This window comes from Gossypium raimondii, chromosome 8 (genome assembly GCF_025698545.1).
Source record: "Gossypium raimondii isolate GPD5lz chromosome 8, ASM2569854v1, whole genome shotgun sequence".
Lineage (NCBI taxonomy): Eukaryota > Viridiplantae > Streptophyta > Magnoliopsida > Malvales > Malvaceae > Gossypium > Gossypium raimondii.
The window spans coordinates 30331219-30338462 of NC_068572.1; the positions used below are offsets into that span (position 1 = coordinate 30331219).

Here is a 7244-nt window from a genome sequence, read left to right on the forward strand (position 1 = left end):
CATAGAAGAAATAAACGAGACCTGAGCTGATAACGAAGTGAAAGAGTCGACTTCATGAACTCCGGCTACACGTCTTCCTGAAGCTGTTCGATTTCTCGGCCATTGATAGTTATTACTCGCGATCCTCTCAATGATCTCATAAGCCTCATTATAAGAATTAGACAAAATTGCACCATTCGCGGAAGTATCTACCATCAATCTTGAATGTGCATTGAGACCATTATAGAATGTCTCCAATTGGATACAGTAAGGAATCCCATGATGAGGACACTTACAAAGTAACTCCTTGAATCACTCCCAAGCCTTATACAAAGACCCGTCATCCAATTGTTCGAAAGTTGTGATCTCGTTCCTCAACTTAGCATTTTTTCTAGGTGGGAAATACTTAACCAAAAATCTCTCTACTAATTCTTGCCATGTAGATATGGAACTTGGTGACAATGAATTGAGCCATGCTCGTGCTCGATCTCGAAACAAGTATGGAAATAACTTCAACCTCAGTGCATCTTCAGTCACACCGGCTACCTTGAATGAATCACTCACCTCCATAAATAATCAAAGGAGGAGATGTGGATCTTCCGTGGGCATACCACTAAATTGGCCCACCGTTTTTAGCATTTGAAACATCACTGGTTTCAATTTAAAATGGTTTGCCTCAATATCTGGCCTTCTAATTCCTAGGTTTAACTCGCTAAAAGTGGCACAGCATATTGTCTGATGCATCGATCCTAGGATGGGATTTCGTACATAATCGACTTCATTACCTTGGTCTTGATTCTGATTTCCAAGGTCTATCTTGACTTGTCTTTGAGCTATTCGTTCACGTCTTATTTGTCTGAAAGTTCACTCAATTTTAGGGTCTACAGGGAGTAAATCGATAATTCGATCTATGCTCATAAACACCTAAGAAGAAAATCACAAAAATTAAAAAGAATAATTTAATAATGTTAAAAATAAATCAAATTGACAATAAATAATTTCACAAAAAAAATGACTATGGCAACAGTTGACAATCCCCGGCAACGATGCTAAAAACTTGTAACGCTCGGGTTTGGGCAAGTGTACACAGTCGTTATCAAGAAATAAACAAGTATCGAGTTATCGTCTCCACAGGGATTGTATTTGTGCTATGTCACTTAATTTGTAAAACTATATTAACAATTTGAAAAATAAAAGCAAAATATAGTAAAGAAGTGGTATAAACTAGATGCAATGATCCCTAATGTAAATTATCCTAATATGCAGACTATATGAATGAAATAGATTTTAGCAAAATTTAACACAGTTTGCAGCAATTATAACATAAATAAACTAGGAAAATTACTTTAATTAAACTTAATTTATTATCATCATGCTTAATAATATTCGGAAAAACATTCCATGCAACTCGATCTTTCATGAGTTTGGAAACCAAATTAGGTCCTTTCGGAATCCTTTACTTAGTAAATACGCATTTTACTAATCCTTATTTACTAAGGGTTTCTTAGCATTCGTGTGAGGTAATAGGGTTGAAACAATTTAATCACACAAATCTAAAAACTATACAGATAACAGAGCCTAGTTAGGGTTGTTATGGATACTACAATTTAATCGGGTTAGGATCTAAATTGAGCATGCACATTTCAATTATGCGTCCATTAGCCGTCGTCTCGTTAGGATCACTCAGCTAATTCAGGTGCATTTCAATCACGTATGAATGAAATACAGACTTGATTTTAATTGAAAACATGATTGATTGAGGCACTAACATTATAAGCATGAATAAAATAAATATTATTTAATCAAAATAATCATCCTAGCTTAAATAAAATTAAGCTATCATTGTTGTAAACAAGAACGTAGAACTCATAGAAAACATCTTTAAATTAAATTAAAGAAAACAAAAGATTAAACCCAATTCAGAGTGGCTATCACCCAAGACTCTGACTAACAAGGCTCATTCGCTTCTTTGTGTTGCTCCTTTGCTGATGGTTCTCCAAGATGGCCAACCAAGGGCTCTTTAAGAAGCTAATTTGCAAAAATCCTTATGCAAGGATGATGATAGGCGTGAGAGCTAAGAGAGTTGAGAGAGGAGATGAGAGATGAGAGGGATGAGAGATGATGGATAAAGTGAGAAATGAACTCTTATTTATAGGTGAAGCAAGAGAGTTAGTTTGCTAAAATTAGGAGTGTCCATCCTTTGAAACCTCCTCCAAGAGTGGCCGACCATTAATTGATGAAATGTGGCTGATTTTTCCTTGATTTTTGGTCAATTTGAATGCCACAACAACTCAGGACTAAGACTCGGTCTCCAACAAATCTTCAGGTAAATCTCTAATTTCTTCAACTCTTCAAGGGCCTTGTATAATTAAACCAAAATTTGGTTTATAATCAGCCATGTGCAGCCAAAAATTGGGTTGGCTTAGTCCCCACTTTGGACGGTTTTGCAATTAGAAGAAAAATCTCAGACCTGTCAAAAATAGCAGATAGTTTAGAGGGCCAAATGAATTAATTTAACCACTTTAATTAATCAATTTACATAATTAATTAAACTCAATTTTATTAATGAAATATTTAAAATGAATTATTAAAATATAAGATTATATTTTTTATTTAATTTAATCATGCATGGCCCACTTCATAGCTTAAAATATAATATGCTTAAATTAATATAAAATAAGTCATTTTATGCATGAAAACTATATAATAAAACATAAAATCAAATTTTAATAATTTCTATGTCCCGATTTCATATTTTCACATATTTCATTAATTTATTAAACAATTACTTGGTTTTAACAATAATTTTAAGTAAAAAGGTGATGAATTATATAGAAAAAATCCTATATATTTTTTCGTTTACACTTATTTATAGGTGAGGAGAGAGCGATAGTTTGCTAAAAATAGGAGTTTCCATCTTTTGAAGCATCTTCCATGGGTGGACGGCCATAATTTTAGAAAGTTGAGCTGATTTTCCCTTGATTTTTTGGTCAATTTGAGTGCCACAACAACTCAGGACTAAGACTCGGTCAAGTGCAAATCTTCAGGTAAATCTCTAATTTCTTCAACTCTTCAAGGACCTTGTGCAATTAAACCAAAAAGTGGTTTATGAATAGCCATGTGCAGCTGAATTTTGGGTTGACTTGGTCTCTAATTTGGACGGTTTTGTAATCCAACAAAGCTATCAAACCTGTCCAAAATAAATCAACAAGTTAGAGGACCAAAGAATTAAATTTATCCAATTTAATTAATTAATTAAAATCCAAATTATCAATGAAATATTGTAAAATGAATTATTAAATATATTTTATATTTTATCATTTAAATTAATCATGCATGACCCACTTTATGTCTTAAAAATATAATATATTCAAATTAATATAAAATAAGCTATTTATTGCATGAAAACTATATAATAAAGCATGAAATCACATTTTAATAATTTCTATGTCCTAATTTCATATTTTCACATATTTCATTAATTTATTAAACAATTACTTAGTTTTAACAACGGATTTAAGTAAAAATGTGATAAATCACATAGGATAAATCCTATATATTTTTCAGTTTACACAGCCCCAAACTTAAATCATTGCTCGTCCCGAGTAATGTTTATGCACAGCAAAAGGTCTTGCTAAGGCAAAATTGCTAATTGTGTAAGCAGCATCAATCTTTATCCCATAATCATGCATTAATAACTTCATGCTTATTGATCCTCTTTATTAACAAGTAATTCATATACAAACATTTCTTAAGGTTATACTAAGCTTCAAAATATGCCAACATGAATCATAGTTTGCATGTATGTCACAGCCATAGATAACATTCTTCATTCAACATAATTTCCTATCAATCAAGCAAATAATCACAAGGCTTATTTATGATCTTCATATGTTGAACTTAGGTCTTCCTCTCCACTAATGTAGGTGACATAATCATGAAATCAACAGGTCTTTTATAAGGTTGTAATGGGGCTCGGTTAAAGGTAGGGATTTTAAGAGATGGGACATTCGGTTTAAAAATCTTAACCTTTAACTTTGTCTTAGTTTACTCGTAATACAACCTTTTTCTTTAAGTGAACCTTTGGAACATCCCCAAACTTATTTTGAACTCGAACTCATAAATTTTTCCTTTTTTTCAAAGACTGAGTGAACTTTTTTTTTAAGCATGAGCACATACATCTTTATGAAAATTTCCTCAAATGTTGATTCCCAAGACATCTTTAGTTAAGATAGGTACACAAATTTAGGATAGCTTTAAAAAGATGATAATTAGCTTATAATGTAGGCTCATTGCAAAAAAACAGGCCTTTAAGCTCAAAATTACAGTTTCAAGGGTCTAATATCATGAGGTTGGCTTGAAAAGGCTCAAACGATCGAAAGAAATAGTGCCTATATCATTTAATATTTTTATGTCCCCTAAGATTTAGCCTCAAGAAAGTTACTAAATCAATTCTAAAGTTATAAACCTTCATGCATGTTTAACCTCAAAAGAACTAAGTTTTCAGGCTAAGATCATACAAGCATTCCATTCTTCATGATAACATACTTTCACTTAGATAAAATCATCATTCATACTTGCATACAAACTATCTTAGTAACAAGAATATCTATAAACATTCATTTATTAAAACATACTTATGAAAGAAATGATTAAAACATACTTGAAAAATTTCAAAGTTTGAGCAATTTATTTGCCTTACCCCCTTTAAAAAGAAGCAATGTCCTCATTGCAAGAACAAAGTAATGAATGAAAACTAAACACCAAGTAGGGTTGTAAAAAAAGAGAGGTGAGTCATTAAGACTGTTTAAGTACCAATTCTTCCATAATAACCCAATCCTAGACATGTTCATTCCCATTACCACATTACTTAATCTTATTCTTTCTAAAGAAGTGCTAAGTTTGTTCATGCTTTCTATGTTTTATTCTGCAGAAATTAAATCCTAATTACGAAAGAAACAAATTCCTAAAGACCTAAAAATAATTAAATAAATAACAGGACAAGAATCCCCCCTTTTATTTTTCTGACTTATTCCCCTTATCTTCTTTAGCTTCATCTCTACTTGGATCGTCAGTATCTTCCGTCCATGTCTCAAAGATATCATCTGGGAACTCAGGAACAAAAGTATTTGACATATTCTTAAAAGTATTTTGAATTGATTCATCTCTTATTTTTGCATATTTCCAATAAGTTTGTTGTTGATTGTGCATGAACTTACACATATCCATCAAAATTGACAACTGCAATTTCCTTGAAGTACTTGCAGAAGTCGGCATGACAATTGTATATTCAAGTTCGGTTCAGGTTCTTCTAGCTCAACCCTTGGTTCAGGAATGTTCGGTTCCTTATCATATTCTTCCACTTCAGTGTCTATGACTGAATTAGCTTTAATTTTAGTTCCATCTGTTGACTCATCTGTATCCGGCTTAGTTGGCTCTTCTTGCTCGCCTTGATTCAGCTCATGCACCCTCTCTACTAATCTTTCAAGATCATAATTTGTAATGCATCCTTGAACATATCGCCCTTTCAAATTTGCTTGTGTTTTAACATGGGCCCTTAAGCAAAGTGAAGTGATTAATGATGGGAAATAAGCATTTCCTGCCTTCTTTTTATCACAATTATGAATCTCCTTGAGGATAATTTTCCCAACATTAATGGAATTTTCTGTCAAAATTGCATATAACAAAAGCATTCGTTCCACCGAGATGGTGGAACTATGTGAGATAGGCATAAAATTGTAGCGAACGAAATAAAACCATACCTTTGCTACTAGTTTTAAGTATTCTCTTCGACAAGAATGGCTCCCATACTTACTTATAATCCATTGGGATCCCGGATTTGTCGCAACATCAAGCACTTGTTAAAGAAAATCCTAATTGATATTGTTCATCATAGGGTAGTACTCATCTTCTTCAACATCAGGTAAATTAAACAAATCATTGATGGGCTTAGAAGTAAGAGGTACCTTTTTTTTTCGAACGATGACTTCAGTAGCATCTTGCGTAGTCAAACTAGCATAGAATTCTCAAACTAGTTCGTCATCGGGAAGTGAACGAGCATCACAAAATCATTCCCACTTGAGAGCATTGATTTTCTTTCTAATCGGTATAGGAACAACCAACAAATCATTACTCTTCAAGTTAAAACTTTTTTCCGACATCATAGGTTGATGCTTGAAAATTGAATCAAATCTCTCTTTCACTTCTTCATCAATCAAAATCGGGTTTTCAAGAGTAGTCTTTGAAGATCTGGTTCTTTTGCGAGACATGGTATCTTCTCCCGAAAATTTGGCAAAGTTTCTGCACAAAAGAGAAAAGAGAAATTGGCAAAGTGGGTAGAACTTGCTACAGCAAAAATCATGCGACAGCAAGGATAGTGCGGTGGTGACGACGACGTGCGACAACAATGGCAGTGGTTCGGCAATCTCTTTACGGCGACAATTGGGACGTCTGGAAAAATTGGAAGAGAACTGGGATTTCTTTCAGGATTTGAGGTTGACGGTACAAAAGGGAGATTTAGGGATTTTTTAAGGTGTAAGCAAATTGTTTTGAGGGTTATGGAAATTGGTGGAATGGAAAGGGGTTTATATAGGGAAAAATTAGGGCAACAGGTAGCAAAAATTTAGCAACATTAGGGTTGCTTAGGCGGCAAGCAATAGGTGTGACGGCAAGACATGGATTTTTCCCTCATTTTTGTTGTCTTGGGCCTCAAACTCAGACTGTATCTTACTAAAAAAATTGATTAGTATTTGGGACACGTTTGACCCTTTTTATTACATAAAAATTTAAAATTTAAACAGAAAAAATGAAATTAAAAAAAATTAAGTCTTAATTAGAAAATTTATTCTTAACAAATTACATTAAATTAATTCCCAGGAAAGGTTAAAGGGGTCACAGCGGTCCCGCTTAAGTTCCAATCTCCTTAGATAGAATTCATTAAATGTAATAAGTTAAGAAAATAAATTCTAATTATTTATTTATTTACAAAATGAGTTCATGAAAAATTAAGGGTCTGCTAATTTGAGCGAGGATTCAATTCGCTTAACTTCACCATCCCAGTAGTGTCTGAGATGTTGACCATTAACTATAAACGTACCTCCGTAATTGTCGTATAATTCAATAGCTCCATAAGGATAAACTCAGTAGATGGTATAAGGTCCTTTCCATCGGGATTTAAGCTTCCCAGGAAATAACTTCAACCTTGAATTAAACAACAAAACCTTTTGACCTTCTTTAAACTCGCGAGGTTGTATATGACTATCATG

The 7244-nt window shown here is 33.1% G+C and overlaps 1 non-coding gene across 1 annotated transcript; it reads left to right on the top strand.

Annotated features, from left to right (window-relative positions):
* Positions 1-253: 253 nt before the first annotated feature.
* Positions 254-360, top strand: LOC128032150 (small nucleolar RNA R71). The gene has a single exon (XR_008188279.1). It is a non-coding gene; the product is annotated as a small nucleolar RNA R71 (small nucleolar RNA).
* The last annotated feature ends 6884 nt before the right edge of the window (positions 361-7244 follow it).